We start from the raw sequence: 17,467 nt of genomic DNA, 5'->3' as shown, positions 1-17,467 counted from the left end.
TACTGGACATGTGTGAACATGCACGTTCAACAAGGGTGGCTCAGCCACAATTCACCTGTCCCTACTACAAGGAAACAACTGTGGCTGTTCCCACTACAAAAAAACGAATTTTGCCTGTGGGCCATGTCAAAGAAAGGCTTCACCGCCTGCCAGACTGGAGTCATCAATATCTTAGTGGCTGTGTGTGTGGGGCGCTGACATACAAGGTGACACCTTTTGCCCACTGCAGAGCTTGTAAGGCTTTCCTCCCCAGGAGTGTAATTGCATGTGAGCACAAAGTGCCTTGGGAGGAAGAGATGGTTGCTGGCAGTTCAGAAGACCTGCTGTAGCAGCCAGAGGCAGTACATTCAGATTCTCTGAACTTGATGCAGTGCAGTGAGGAGAGTCAGTACCAGGGTTCCTCCATGGATGAAGGTGTTTAACTCTTCTGTTGAGGCCCAAAGAGGAGTTAGAGAGTCAGCAGCCCTGAATCATGACCAACATCAGGCAACACTAGCTGTGAGATGACTATAGAACTCCATTTTGCAAAATTGCCTGCATAGCTGAGGCCTGAACCACCAGCACTGGACACTATGGGTCCATTGACAGAGAAGGCTACTGCTGAGGCAATTGTAACAAAAGCAACTGAGGACTGGCCTGGGGCATTGTGGAACACCCTGAGAGTGGCATTAGCAGGGGCTGCAAGAGATGCACCATGTGTGGTGGCAAGTGGGGCAGGAACAAAAGATGGCTGAATTGATTGTCCCGTTTTTATAGATATCTAATGAGGCAAGTTCTGGAGTTAAACGGGTTGTACTTCTCATACATGACAAGTAGAGGCGCAAAAAATCAGATAATATACTCTAGAGGGCTGTCTGTATACAGTTATATAGGACAATAATATATATAAGAACTTTTAGTTCTCAAGTCCCATGGAAGTGTCTTTCGTTCTTTGAGTGGGACTTTCAAAGTGCAGGGCTGCCACCACAGGGAGCTGAAACCAGGCTCCTAGACTGTTGCAGAAAAAGAGAAGAAGAAGGGGGCGCCTCTGGGTGTAGGTTTTTTTAAAAAGCAATTTATTCACGGGTCTAAAACAAAGAGATTATGCACTCACATTTTCCAAGACATAAAATGGCATGTAGAATAAAAGGGGGGGTCATCTGATTCGTCCGTCACTTGAGATCCGGTCCGCAGGTGTCATGTTGTCCTCTCCTGGCGTTACCACAAGTTAGTTGTTTTGAAAAAGCCGGCTCGGTGGACGCAGAGGATGTATTTCCAAAGCGAGGCTTGGTTAGCTGTGACACGCGGGTCGCTGGGTTGTGACGTCACGGCGGGCGACGCGTTTCCTGAGCTTTCGGGTCGAGATGGAGAGATGGCCGCGCTCTTTCATCAGGCCAATCAGATGTGAAGGGGGAGACAGGGATTTAAATAGAGGAGAGATTGAAACAGGAGGCGTGGTTGGGCGGAAAGTGGGGCATGGCTAGGGGATAAGGGTACTGATGGAATGTGAATAGGCTGAGAGGGGCGTGAATCAGGAACATGGGGGAGGAGACTGCGGGGAAAAGATGTAATGGATACAGATGAAGCGAGCAGGCAGGCGGGGACAAACGAACAGAAGAGGGGGAACTATAGTTTCAGACATCTAGACAGACATATTGTATAAATATGTGGGCATGTTATTAATAAAGCATATGGAGAAATTATCAAGGTGTATATTGTAAAATGTGTAATATGAAGGGGGTGAAAGAAGAATAAGGGAGCATATCGGAGGAGAAGGGGGAATTGTAGATGAGAGAGTTATAAATAACTCGGAGAAAAAGGGGGGGAAGGGGGGGGGCCGAGGGGTACAAGATAACATACGAGCCATGGGAAGGAGAGCGAAACTGCATACTAACTGCGGGAGCAGGTAGTCAATAAGGGGGTAAAAGGAGAACAGAAAATAGTAGGGAAGTGGTTGAAAATAGCTAATAGGGAAACTGCATGAGTACATTGTGGTATTTAAACTAAAAAGGGGGGAATTACTAAGAATGGACAAATTATATAAAGTGAATGAAAGTGGAGATATTCGGGGGAAAAAATAAAAATTACAAAAGAGTGGAGTAGCAAAAAAAATGAAAATATTAATAATAATGATAATAATAAAAAAAATATATATAATAAAAATAAAAGTAAATAAATAAATAAAAAATTAAAAATTAAAAATAAAAAATAAAAATTAAAGAAAAGGGGGAGCGAATGAGGTCGAGATGGAGAAAATAAATAACAAACATATAGATGTAGATAAAATTATATATGAATGATATATGAATAAATTGTGTCGCCCCTGGCATACAGTATATATGTATACCTACGCACATATGCACACATATATCTACGTGTACATGTGCATGTAAAAAATATATATAAAATATATAAAGGAAATATATGATATATAAAATATAAAAAAATGCATATAAGCATAAATTAGGAGAAACAAATTAAGGAACTAGGAAAGAAAAAAGAAAAAGAGGGGGAATAATATATGTATGGTAGTGTTTGGGGTATATTATGGAGATTGGGATGGAAGGATTGATATGCAGTAAAGAAATATGCGGGGGGGAGGGGAAAGGAAGTGGGTAGAGGGAAGAATGAGGCGAAGAAAAAGGGAAGGGAGGGGGGGTGGGGCTGCAGCATAGTATGTGAGTAATGGGAGTATATATACATTATGCTGCCCCCCACATGACTTCTCTAGTAGATTTATTACCACATTTCATAACAAATACAAGGCCATGGAAAAAATACTGAGAAAACATTGGCCATCCTTCAACAGGATCCCCACCTGCGAGTTGAACTCCCAGCTCGACCCTCTGTGACCTATCGCAGGGCCCCCAAGCTAAGAAATAAAATTGCACCCAGCTAACTTAAAGTACAAACACACTCTTTTGTCATTTTTCTTTTTTCCCCCGAATATCTCCACTTTCATTCACTTTATATAATTTGTCCATTCTTAGTAATTCCCCCCTTTTTAGTTTAAATACCACAATGTACTCATGCGGTTTCCCTATTAGCTATTTTCAACCACTTCCCTACTATTTTCTGTTCTCCTTTTACCCCCTTATTGACTACCTGCTCCCGCAGTTAGTATGCAGTTTCGCTCTCCTTCCCATGGCTCGTATGTTATCTTGTACCCCTCGGCCCCCCCCTTCCCCCCCTTTTTCTCCGAGTTATTTATAACTCTCTCATCTACAATTCCCCCTTCTCCTCCGATATGCTCCCTTATTCTTCTTTCACCCCCTTCATATTACACATTTTACAATATACACCTTGATAATTTCTCCATATGCTTTATTAATAACATGCCCACATATTTATACATTATGTCTGTCTAGATGTCTGAAACTATAGCCCCCCCTCTTCTGTTCGTTTGTCCCCGCCTGCCTGCTCGCTTCATCTGTATCCATTACATCTTTTCCCCGCAGTCTCCTCCCCCATCTTCCTGATTCACGCCCCTCTCAGCCTATTCACATTCCATCAGTACCCTTATCCCCTAGCCACGCCCCACTTTCCGCCCAACCACGCCTCCTGTTTCAATCTCTCCTCCTCTATTTAAATCCCTGTCTCCCCCTTCACATCTGATTGGCCTGATGAAAGAGCGCGGTCGTCTCTCCATCTCGACCCGAACGCTCAGGAAACGCGTCACCCAACCGTGACGTTACAACCCCGCGACCCGCGTGTCACAGCTAACCAAGCCTCGCTTTGGAAATACATCCTCTGCGTCCACCAAGCCGGCTTTTTCAAAACAACTAACTTGTGGTAACGCCAGGAGAGGACAACATGACACCTGCGGACCGGATCTCAAGTGACGGACGAATCAGATGACCCCCCCCCTTTTATTCTACATGCCATTTTATGTCTTGGAAAATATGAGTGCATAATCTCTTTGTTTTAGACCCGTGAATAAATTGCTTTTTAAAAAAATCTACACCCAGAGGCGCCCCCTTCTTCTTCTGTACTTCTCATACATCCCTGAGGCCTTGTTCTGGGTGAGCTAGGCTGAGTGGCAGCATATATATAAACTGCAATTTGGGAGCACTTAGAGGTGCCTAAGTGGCATCAATCACTGGAGGGCCTTGTGTGTATATAGGGCTATGGATGCCACATATATATGGACAAAGTAAAGGTGTCCAGGCCCAATAGCATGGACATGCACTACTATGTAGTAAGACAGATTCCAGAAACAGGAGTGTAGTTTAGCTCCTGACAGTCTGTCACTGCTGATTTCTTGTTACTGTTTCCAGTTCATGTTAATATTGTGTATACACTATATTGATGCACACTGTGGAGGACACTGTGCATCAGCTGCACATCTGGATCATGCCACTAGGTGCATCATCCAACCCCATTCAGTCAAAATAGCTGTCAGCCTCTCATAGCGTTTGACAGGTTGCCACCAGCTGAGCTGGAGGGTATACATGTGTCCTGCACTTGCACCCAAATGCCGGAGCCTCATGCACAGAGTCTAAAGGCCCAGTGTGTGTGAGGCCTAATGGGTGGGAGCAAGGTATGTGGAAGAGTGGGGACCTTCCTCTGCTTTGTTATAGAGTAGTCATAATGTTTTGTCCTGTATGTGCCTATTTTATTGTTGTTGAAATTCGTTATGAACAACAATTCATTAATAAAACTGTACAATCAATGGTGTCTAATGCTGGCCTCATGGTGTTATTGCGCACCCCATTTTGTTTACTTTTCCACTTTGTTCTATATATTTTATACATTTGAATTTTAGTTTAAAGTGAACTGCAAACTTGGATGCTGTTGCTGGCTTGCGATTGTTTCAGGATTTCACTGGTTTGCTCTGGAGATCTAAGGAGGCTGAAGCTGTCGTGGATTAAAATGTAAACAGGTTTGGAGGTAAGGTTTTGGGTGGAGGTTCTGTCATCCAGCTTCGTGTTTTTTTGCCACTGTATTCATTTCTGTGTCACATAGGTGCCATTCAGAACCTTCTCAAACAGTAACCAACTAGCATTCTACTTGCCCACCCAGCTCAGTGTTCCAGGCATATGTCCCTGAATTGATATGGCACTAAATCAGAGCACCACTCAGTAGGGATTTCAGCCCCATTCAACCATGGCATATTTTAGCCGGCCATAGACTTTGACAGGCTGCAGACAGTGGTGATGGATGGTGCACCTGTGCCTCCCGGGCACACTTAAATGGTGGGATTGCATGCACATGGGCTAAATGGCCAGCGTAAAAGTAGTCCAAAGACTAAGCTGGGTTCTTAATAAAGGCTTAAGTTTAATGTTTTTAAAAGTTATTGCTTATGTCATACAGAAAATAAACATCAGATAGCAACGTTTTCCCTGTTGAAACAAATTGGACCATGCTTTATAAGTGTTTTTGCCTTCCTTTGAATCAGCTTTGAGTTCAAGGTTTTGTGAATGCAGGTTTTTATTTTTTTCTATTGGTTGAACTCAATGAATATGTGTCTGACTAACTATGTAACTATGTAACAAATGTATTCATGTTTTTATACTCTTTAAACCCCAGTAAAAAAAAAAGAAAGTAAAAAAAACGCAGTCAATTGAGTTTTTAAGTATTTGTGTGTTGTGTGGGTGGGAGCATGCAATTCCATTCTTAGGTGGTGAAGCAATTTTACTTGAACTCAAAGACATCTAACTATAGACATGAAAAACACAAACCACTTATTTTTGTGTCAAAAAAAGTTGTATTTAAAACAGTTGCATTCTTTATTTAATGGTGTGTAGGGTCTGAATTGTGTTGGATATGCGTAAGCATTGCATACACTATATTGTCAAACGTATTGTGACACCGGCCTTTACACGCACATGAACTTTAATGCAATCCCAGTCTTAATCTGTAGGGTTCAATATTGAGTTGGCCCACTTTTTGCAGCTTCAACTCTTCTAGAAAGGCTGTCCACAAGGTTTACCATTCTTACAAAGCACATTTGTAAGGTCAGGCACTGTTGTTGGATGAGAAGGCCTGGCTCAGAGTCTCCACTCAAATTCTTCCCAAAGGTGTTCTGTCTGGTTGCGGTCAGGACTCTGTGCAGGCCAGTCAAGTTTTCTCATCCATGTCTTTATGAACCTTTCTTTGTGCACTGGTCCAAATCATTTGGTGGAGGGGGATTAGGGTGTGGGGTTGTTTTTCAGAGGTTGGGCTTTCCCCCTTAGTTCCAGTGAAGGAAAATTTTAAGACGTCAGCATATCAAGACATTTTGGACAATTTCATTCTCCCAACTTTGTGGGAACAGTTTGAGCCCCTTCCTGTTCCAACATAACTGTGCACCAGCGCTCAAAGCAAGGTCCATAAACACATAGATGAGCGAGTATGGGGAGGAGGAACTTGACTAGGCTGCACAGAGTCCGGACCTCCACCCGATAGAACACCTTTGGGATGAATTAGAGCGGAGACTGCAAGCCAGGCCTTCTCGTCCAACATTGGTGCCTGACCTAACAAATGTGGTTTTGGAAGAATGGTCAAACATTCCCATAGACATACTCCTAAACCTTGTGGACGGCCTTCCCAGAAGAGTTGAAGCTGTCATAGCTGCAAAGGCTGGGCCAACTCAATATTGAACCCTACGGACTATGACTGAGATGCCATTAAAGTTCATGTGCGTGTAAAGGCAAATGTCCCAATACTTTTAACAATAGTGTACATTCTACAAACTGCAGAGCTGTAATTAAACCTCCATACAGCTCATTGTATTACATTTATGTTATAAAGTAGAACTACAATGTGGAAACAATTCTAGATTCAAGATAACTTTTTCTTTCTGAAACAAGACTGAATGCCACACATTTAACTTTCATTTCTCAGCTCACTTCACAGCTCAACGGATCTCTCTTTTATGGTAACCTCACTGTATTTTGCTTGATACTCAGGTGCTTTTCACTGACATTTTGAATGCATTATGTGCTAGGAAAGCTATGAAGGCACTTAAGATATTATGCAAAGAAATCTGTTTAGATAGTAGGGACAGAGTTCTACAGAAAAGAGCTTATTGATAATACATTTACTCTCCGTTTTGTTCTTTTCCTTGACGTAGTCAATAAACCTGCAAACAAAGCATCTTCCCTCAATTGCCCACTGAAGATATTCATTTGATAATAAAAGACAGGAAATTGCAGATAATGTGACAACTGTAGCAAGAAACACTATTCATGACATCCAAGAAACATAGAACATTAGCAGTATATAATCAGAAAAGGGTAAGAGCAGAGCTATTATTTAACCATATCGATTATGAGAAATGAATGGCATTTCAGTATGTTAATTCTTTAGAGCAAACAATTGGTGTTCTCAAAGAGCTCGTCTAGAATTGAAACTTGTGTGTTCAACTGACAATGCAGAATGTGGAGAGATTTAAGTGGAGAATGGAAAGTATCAACATAAATCCTTGAATCTCTAATTACTTTATGGGAAACAGTTTTCTTTTTATATCGACGCTCAGTTTCTAAGTGTCAAGTGTTTTACTACATTTAGATAAAGATAAGACACAGCTGAACTACTGCCCTCTGAGTCGCACTAGACGTACCCGGGGAATAAATATAGTACCTGCGCTTTTATCAGAAGGGCCCATTCAACCCAGATGAAGTTGGACGCTGTTTGATGCATTTTTGACTGTATTGCTACTGTATAGACAGTTCAAAATCCAGGTTATCCTATGGCAGTGATGGCGAACCTTGGCACCCCAGATGTTTTGGAACTACATTTCCCATGATGCTCATGCACTCTGCAGTGTAGATGAGCACCATGGGAAATGTAGTTCCAAAACATCTGGGGTGCCAAGGTTCGCCAACACTGTCCTATGGGTATAGTTCACACCATTACAGTGCAGTGCAGTGAAGTGAAAAATTACAGCATGCTGCATTTATTCCACCCCATAAATGCACAAAAGTGCGTGCAAATGCATGTAAATACACAAACAAACTGCAACGTGTCGCAGTGCATTGCACATAAAAGCCCAAAGAAAAAAGTCCATTAACTGCATTTAAATGAAAGGGCATCAAATGCATGTGGATGTGGCTGCTGCTCCTCTCTGTCAATCCATTCACTAGTTTTCACTAGCCCAACGTATAAAATTCAAAGTACTGACCACAACTTACAAGGCCACCCACAACCAGCCTCCAAACTACGTCACCAACCTCATCTCAACATATTGCCTTAATCCTCCTCTCAAGATCTCTTGCTCTCTAGTTCCCTTTCTACCTCTTCCCATGCTCACCTCCAGTACTTCTCCAGAACCTCCCTCATCCTCTGGAACTCCTAAATCCAATATATCCATCTATCTCTCACCCTTTCTGCCTTTAGGCGATCCCTGAAAACTCAGTTATTCAGGTAAGCCTACCTCACCTCCACCTAAAAACTGTACTTTGGCCACCTCCTTCAGATCCTCCAAAATAGCTATTACCTTTTGTACCCTCCCCCCCCCCTTTTAATTCGTAAGCTGCATAAGCAGGGCCCTTCTGTATTGCGCCTCACTGCAATTGTGCTGTCCCCTTTTATATTGTAAAGCGCTATTCAAACTGTTGGCGCTTTATAAATCCTGTATTTTAATAATAATGTATACTGTGTATTCTTTTTTTAACTTAATGTATTTTTTATTGATACTTTTTCAGATGTAAATAACAGTGTTATACACTATATAAAACAGATTACATAACAAACTAGCTAATACAATAATAATGCTATAACCCGCCTGCTCGTTAGTACCCGCCCTCAATACGCTTTTCCCACCTCCCCATCCCCCCCAGCCCTCCAACCCATCCACCCACCCCACCTCGAGCACGCAGCGCCAGCATCGGCCGCCTTGGTCGTGGCCAGATAGCTATATCCGGGCAGACAAGAAGAAGAAAAGAAAAAGAGAAAAGACCCTCCCCTCCTCCCCACGGTCCACCCATAAGAGAGTCCGCCTGGGGGGGGGGGGGAAGAGCCTCCTCCCTTCCACCCACCAAACGGGTACTGGCCCACCCTTATGATAACCTCACTCCGGGGGGAATCCCATGTCAATCAACCAAGGGTTCCATAATATCTCGAATTTTCTTAGATTATTTAGCTTTATAAGCATTGCTCTCTCACACCATACTATAGAGTTGATTGCATTGACCCACTGTCCAGTTACCGGGGGATTTTTGGCTTGCCAATTTATTGCTATCAGTCGCCTGGCTTGATACAAACACTTCAGGACAGATGGCTTGATTAGCGGAGAAATTTTAGTCTCTTCGAATATCCCCAACAAACAAGCCCTGGCCTCAGGTTTCAGGGTGGTCTTATAGACCCTGTTTATTTTAAGAACTATTTCTAGCCAGTAACTATACAATTTTGGGCATTTCCATACCATATGGAAGAGGTCTCCCGGTGCCCCACATCTAGGGCATTCGTCTCTAGGTTTCCTACCCATTTTTCACAGCTTTTGGGGGGTATAATATGCCCTATATATAAGGAACAGATGGGACACTCGCTGAGATGGAGATATAGAGGCCAGATGCCCCTGTTCGAGCGTCTTAACCCATTGTTCTTGGGATATCGGGCCTACATCCCCTATCCAGCCCTGCCTACTCTTAGCTGGGCCTTCGCCTTTCAAAAATCTTCCTCTAAGCTTTATATATAACCGCGAAATCTGGCCTTTTGCTTGCCTTCGGTCCATAAGACCCTGGAGCTGGGGGATTTCGGTTCGCTCGATAGCGAGTGTCCCGTATTGGGCTTGAATTCCGTGTCTCAGCTGTAAATATTTATAAAACGTCCTATTAGAGACATTAAATTCCTGTCTAATAGCTTCAAAGGACTTCATTACGTTCCCATCGTAAAGATGCACCAATCTATTAATCCCCTGGCTATCCCATTCCAGAGATCTAACTATCTTGTTTAGTTCGCACAAATGGCGATTATGCTATAGGGGGGTATAAGTGGTTACTCCCGCATATCCCAGCTTTTGCTTTGCTTGCTGCCATACCTTCCTCATTAGGATATTAGTAGGGCATCTATGGATGAATGAATTAGCCTCTAGGGCTTCGGGTACTAATTTATGGGGTGCTCCTAGCAACAACAGCTTATGGTTTGTAGACCCCCCCTCTTGGAGCCCCGCCCCTGCTAAGTGCTGGAGTTGGGCAGCCAGGAAATATGCACCCAGATGGGGTATGGCCAACCCTCCCTCCGTGATGGGGAGCTGCAACGTATGTAACCCTATCCGGGCGTGCCCCTTTTTCCAAATTAAATCCCGGATAAGCGAATCCATGCTTTGGAACCATTTCTGGTTAATCCAGGTTGGGGAATTATGTAAAATATAAAGTATTTGGGGCTGCCAAAGCATTTTTATTAGGCTGCAGCGTCCCGCCACTGAGAGAGGGAGGCCGCACCATCTGTTAAGTTTCGTCTTCATTTTCAGCAATAGTGGTGCTAAATTCTCGTTGGCATATTGGCTTACATCCCCAGATATCCAGATACCCAAGTACTTCAACTTGGTCACCATCTCCAAGCCTACGATCATTGGCGGCACCCCCTGTTCCCCAGGTCTGGGCAGTGGTAGAAGGGCTGATTTGCCCCAGTTGATCTCTAGACCCGATTGTTGGCCAAACTCTCCCATCAACTGGACCACTCTATTCAGGGTAGAGTCCACATCTCCAATAAAAAACAGGACATCGTCCGCGAATAGAGCAATTTTTTCTTCTTCCCTTCCCCGCCGGAATCCCTGTATGTCCGGACAAGATCTTGCTAAGACCGCCAGGGGCTCCATGGCCAATACAAATAGGAGGGGGGACAGCGGACACCCCTGCCTTGTACCTCTCTCCAGCTGGAATGTTTCAGAGACTTCAGTGCCCATCTTGATTTTGGCGCAGGTTTATTATACAATAATTTTATCCACTGGATAAATAAGGGGCCAAAACCGAACCTCTCTAACACTTTCCACAAATAGCCCCATTCCAGGCTGTCAAAGGCCTTAGTGGCATCTAGTGCTAAAATAGCTCCCAACCCCTCATTATCCCTGGGTATTTGAATATTAAGAAAGACTCTTCTAATGTTGGTGCTAGTTGCCCTTCCCGGGATAAATCCCGACTGGTCTGGATGTATTAGTTTGTGAATATATGTGTTTAACCGAGTTGCTAGTGCCTTGGCTAGTATTTTAATATCCGAGCATAGCAGGGATATCGGCCGGTATGATGGAACTTCCTGGCAGTCCTTCCCCTCCTTCAAAGTTAAGATAATATTGGCCTCTAGCATCGAGGCGGGAAGTTCACCCGCCTCCAATGCATAGTTCAATGTCGCCAAGAGTTCCGGCAGTAGCACATCCCCATAGCGTTTGTAGATTTCTGCTGGTAGGCCATCTGGCCCTGGAGATTTATCGTTGGGCATTGCGGCTACTGCGTTTTTTAACTCCTCCAGCGTAAGTGGTGACTCAAGGGATAATTTGTCCTCTATTGGTAGTGTTAGAATTGCTGTCTGAAGTAAGAAGTCAGTGGCTAGATTACCTTGTCCCTGGATGGCGGATTTATATAAGTTTTTATAGTAATCATGGAGTACCCTCATGATCGCAGGGGGGCTAGAAACAAGGTCGCCTTTTGGGGACTTAATTACCTGAGCTACTGTTGGCGTACCATTAGTTTGGACCAAAAGGGAGAGGGCTCTACCCACCCTCTCTCCTTCGCCAAAGTAATGCTGGCCCTGAAATATCCGCCTATTCTCTGCTTTTTTTAGAAGAGCCATTTTATAAACTTGTTGACTAGCCAACCATTCCTGCTGGCTTGCAGTCGATGGGGCTTCTATATATGCTTGCTCCGCCTGGGTAACTTTGTTTCTTATTACTAGGTCCTGTTCTCGAGCTTTCCTCTTAATTATTGCGACTTGTTGTATTAATGTACCCCTGATGTAGGCTTTTAGGGAGTCCCAGACTATACCAGGAGGGGCTGAGCCCCTATTTATTTGAAGAAATTCCCCTATCTTATCCTGAAAGGGGCTTGAGCCGCCCATTAGTACCAACCAGCCAGGGTTTATCCTCCACTCCCTTGGGCCTGTTCTAACACCCGAAAACACTGTCATGGACAGGGGGGAGTGGTCTGAGACCCCCCTTGCTCCATATTCTATATCCTGTACCACCTCCGCAGCTTCTTTATTACCCAACACCATGTCGATTCTTGATAATGTGCAATAGGTACTGGAAAAACAAGAGTACTGCCTTGCTTGAGGGTGACGTGTTCGCCATAGATCATTTAACCCTATTTCAGAGACAAAGCCCTGCAAGCGCCCCATTCTAGCCCCCACTGGAGCAGGAAATCTGTCCATATGCCAGTCCAGCGTTTCATTGAAATCGCCTGCTACTATCCATGGGACACCCGGCTTATCTAGGCAAAACGCCAACAGTTTAAACATTACCTCCAGCTTGAAGGGGGGGGGGGTATATAAATGTTGGCTAAGATATATTGCCGCCCGCTCAGCAGGCCATATAGGAAAACAAATCTCCCCTCCTTGTCAATAGAGGACTCCTTACACAGAAAATGCGTGCCCCTCTTAACAAGAACACTCACCCCTCTAGAGTATGATGTATGAAAGGAGTGGTAGTATGCCGAAAACTTCCGATTGTTTAACAGTGGGGCTGTGCTAAGGGTTAGATGCTTCTCTTGAAAAAAGAGCAAACCGGGGCCCCCCCTCGCTGTTTCCAGCATGACTGCTGCCCTCTTTTTTGGATCTCCCAGCCCCCTCACATTCCATGAAATAATATGTACACTACCCATGAGTATTAATAATTTCTAACCCAGGCGGGGGGAGGGGGGAGGGAGAGGAGGGGGCCCGCCCTCTCACGACGGGCCCGCCCCCCCACCCCACCCCACCCCCCCAATTCCGTTATACCAGCAGTGCGCGCCCGAGGTGTCCCTCTACCCGCCCACTCCCGCCCTGCCCTTCCCCCCCCCCTCCCCCTCCCCCCACCCGCCCATCCGGGCATCCCCTAGGGGTCACTATTGTGGCCCGATTTTCCATACTCTCAAAAGACCCTGGACGCCCAACCCCGCTCCCCCTTCTCTCCCGATTTACCTGGAGACACCTGTACTCCCCAGACTTCCACCCCTCATCCTCGCTCGTCCCCTCCATTTAAGATAGTAACTAAATAGCATAGGCCCAAGCTGGCCTGTCGTTGCGCCCAACTTTGCAAAAAAAAAAAAAAAAAAAAAAAAGGGGGGAAGGAGGGATCCCCGAGACAACACTCTTCTAGAGATCTTATATTTTGTGTAGTTCCCCTAAACGCATATTGCTTAACCTCCACCCTCCCCTAAAAAAAAAAAAAAGGGGGGAAGGAGGGATCCCCGAGACAACACTCTTCTAGAGATCTTATATTTTGTGTAGTTCCCCTAAACGCATATTGCTTAACCTCCACCCTCCCCTAAAAAAAAAAAAAACCCCTCTCCTCACATAGTGCCTTATCAATAAGTTTTCATATTATAATCTGTGCGTTATAGGTGCACCAGTTTCATATTTTCACTACCCCCCACCCTCAATAAATATTCAAATCATGTGCTAAACTTAAAGAGGATGGCTATAAGCTTCCCCTGCCATTAGAAATACTAGCTACCTTAACCCTTTGCACCTCTATTTAGTTACCTCTTTACTTCTCCCCATTTTCCCCACACCCTTCTTCCCCCCTAGCCCTCCCTCCTTGGGGTGAGAGAAGGAAAAACAAAAAAGGGGGGGGGATACTCAGTGCTAGCCCCCCTACTAAACATTTATAGTGATATTTATGCTATGTTGTTCTATTCATACCGTCACCCTTGCTCCCCCCTCCTTGTTGATAAGTGACCTTATAGTGACATACCTTTCCCTAAAACTAACTGACATATTAAACATTCCATGTTACAGCTCAATAAAATTATTTCACATGCAAATATTATACAATCCTCATCTGAAACAAAAGACAAAGCAAGGCCACACAAAAAAAAAAAAAAAAACGGGGACAAAAAAGAAGCTTTCCCCCCTTTAAACTCCCCCTACTCCACTCCCCCCCCCCCTCCACTCATCAAGAGGGGGGGGGAAACAAGGGAGGAGAGGAGAAGGACCCCCAGAGAGCTAGTTTTCCAGTCCTGGTAGTACCAAGAGAGCTAGAGGTCCTTTTTATGTTCCTCCAGCCATTTTTCCACCTCATCTGGGGTGCCAAAAAACAAAGTTGAGCCCAAGGCGGTTATGCGTAACCGGGCAGGGTACAGCAGTGCATAGCTTATCTTGTATTTTTGGAGAGTTCGCTTGATGGAGATAAACTCTGCTCTCTGCTTCTGTAAGTCTGGTGAGAAGTCTGGGTAGAACGAGACCCTGGTCCCTTTGTAAAAGATGTCTCTCAGTTCCCTGATCCTTCGCATCAAAATAATGCGGTCATTATAATTCACAAGTCTCAATATCAATGGCCTAGTACGGCCCTCTGGTGGTCGAGGACTTATGGGGACTCTGTGAGCCCTTTCTATGGCGAAAAGTGGAGTAAAAGGGGTATCGCCCAAAAGTTCCCTAAACCAGTTTTCCAAAAAGTTTATAGGGTTAGGGCCCTCGCTCCCCTCTGGGAGACCAATCAGGCGAACGTTATTCCTGCGATTCCTATTTTCCATTGCGTCTAATTTCAATGCCTGTATATCTATTTGTTTCTGTAGCCCATTTATTTTTTGCTGTAATGGAAAGAGCTCGTCCTCGACCGTGCTTAATCTTCCTTCTAGGACCGTGGTTCTTTCCATTGTATTGCTCAATAATTGGCCCATAGAATGTAATTCGGTTTTGATACTACTTAGCTGATTATCGAGGCCACCTATAGAAACTTTGCATTCGTTAACTGCTTGCAATATGTCGTGTAGTGTAGGTTCGCCGCACTCTACCAAAGGGAGTTCCGCTGAAGCTATTGTGTTATGTGCTGTCTTGCTTGCTGCTACAGCTAAGTCATTCACCTTACTTCCACTGGGTGATCGACCTGAGTTTGGTGTTAGTTGGCTAATGCAGCCCCCTGTGTCCTTGTTTGCCCTGCTGGCTGATGGGGCCCCCTTCTGGTAGGTGAGGTTGCATGGGCAAAGCGTTCAAGTTTTGCTGCTGTTGCAGCAGATGTCTGGTTTGCTTTTTCTTTGGCGGCCCGGGTTTTTTGGTTCCCCTCACTAAGCAGTCCGTCCTCGTTGGCCCGTTTACTAAGCATGATGTAACGACTGGGAGTAGTAGTATTACTAGGCTACAGTAAAGCACCCCGCAAAACAGGCAAGCCAAAAAAAAAAGAGGGGGGGGTATATCCAATAGGGGGGGAAGGGGGCTGACTTGCTTCCAGTAGAGGGATAGGGGCCCTGTGGGAGCACAATTTCCAAGCAATTGACTTTTTTATATGGACTGACTATACGATGTAGGACCATGCAGTACAGTACATCTAGAATAATGCAATGACCTCGGTCCAAGGGTACAACCAACTAACCATATCAAAAGAAAAAAGGGGAATTTTTTGCCAGCACTGCCAAAAGAGGAGGAAGAGGAGAGTGTTATATTAGCTGTTGAGAGCAGTCTTGACCGTGGGCATTACCCAATTCACACTCGCTACATGCATTTATCTTCTTCACAGTTAAATGTCAGATTTACACAGTTGGTTTGGCTCAATTCGTCGTACTATGAACCCAGCTATGCAGTCATATGGAAGGGAGAGGGGGGGAGAGGATTTCCACCAACTCCATCATGGGAAGCAGGACTGCCGAGCCATATGATGAACCCCGGCTGCACCAAGGGCCTGACAGCCTCTTCCTCCCGGTAAATTAGTATGGTAGACCATGCAACTGGGACAGTTCATTGATCGTTCAAATGCGCATTCCTGGCTCCTGCACCCTCCTTCTTACTTCCCTCTCCCCCACAGCTCTCACCCGCGTTACCGTTAGCCTAGGCAGTTGCTTTAGGCTTGTCTGAGGCTCCTCAGGCACACCTCTACTTGCTGCGTTCTTATTTTCTGGCTGCCGGGTTGCTATAGCAGGGCTCGTGATGTCCCGGGGCCGCTTGTGTGGGTTCCTTCGGGTTCCCCCGGATTCCTTCGGTTCCCTCTTCGTACCGCGCCACTGGCGAGCTGAATCTGAAAGCTCGCGATAGTACGAGTACCTCGCGAGATCTCCCGCAGATATCACCAACGTCGCAGGCGCTGTACCATCCAGCTTGGTGGTTTCCACGAGCTCCGGGATAAGGAGGCTGAGACCGCTATGTTAGGTTCGGCACCCGGCTAGACGCCTCTTCCATTACCAGGCCGATTTCTTCCCATCAAGGGAGAGCGAGGGGAGACAGGATCAGCGCGCCCAGCGCTCACTCGCTCTCACACTCGCTCCCACATCCGACCACGCCCCGTATACTGTGTATTCTAACTGATTGGAACTGTCCTACTTATCAGACAAGTTTACTGCTATATGGGTACCCTGGACTTGGCCCACATCTTTACTCTACATGATGAGAAAATATTCCACTGCATCCACTTTTCCAAAATATTTTGTTCCTAACTTAAAGCTGGCTATAGATAGATAAAAATTCTGTCAGTTCGGTAGGGATTGGCCTAATTTAAATTCATAAATGTGCATTCCCACTTTGGGTTGGGAATTGGATCTCATCTCTTTTTTGTTGAACTGGAAGTTGGAAATTATTAATTTTATCAGAATCTGAGACCAATCGGCTGCAGTGGTGATCAGTGTATCTTGACAGTTGGAGGAGTTCCACAGAATACAGTGTCCCAGGGGATGCATTCCTTTATCCACCCCTGGCTTATCAAAAAAATACCCATCTATGGCTAGCTTAAGAGAACACCAATGAACACGTCTTCATTGTCGAGTACAATACTCTGCTTTCTGGTATTTTGTTATGTACTTTCTTACCTCTGTGATCTATCACAAATACTGCAGCAAGATTTACCAAGACTTACCTACCTCACCTTATTCTGCTGTCTTTTTCTGTCAGTATTTTCACGGGCTCTACATTATCCAAATAATATAAAGTTAGTTTGTTTTGCAGTTAAAGCACCAGACAACTCATCTCTACTTGTATATTCTGATCTCATACAGAAATACACAAATACTCCCATAAATGCCATTCTGTCCTCCTCCACATACCTACTAGAGTCCTCTATTCTAATAATCGTATCCCATAACTGACTACAAAATCTAAAGTAGTCCTCATTACCTACTAATTACTCTGTCCAAAAAGACCAGCTTCCACATTTAGAACTATTCTGTTACTGATCCTGGCAAAAGAAAAAACAGATTACTCCTTAGTCTAAAGCCTAGTACGCACAAGCCGAATGTTGTCCAGCATCGTCCGGTTCAATAAAAACCAGAAGTCATTTGGACCATGTGTATGGCAGCCAATCCAACAGTCTTCTGTGGAAGGCTCATGACCAAAAAAAAAAGTTTGAGTGCAATGACTGGAGTGTTCTTGCTGGGGGGGCATCCCCCTTTCAGAACACAATAGCACATCAGGGGAGATAGCTTTATTAACATCAGATTGTTAGTACAGCAGTTCT

This window comes from Lithobates pipiens, unplaced genomic scaffold (genome assembly GCF_037356315.1).
Source record: "Lithobates pipiens isolate NorthernLeopardFrog02 unplaced genomic scaffold, aLitPip1_a1.2 Scaffold_13, whole genome shotgun sequence".
Taxonomy (NCBI): domain Eukaryota; kingdom Metazoa; phylum Chordata; class Amphibia; order Anura; family Ranidae; genus Lithobates; species Lithobates pipiens.
This window is presented reverse-complemented; position numbering follows the sequence as displayed.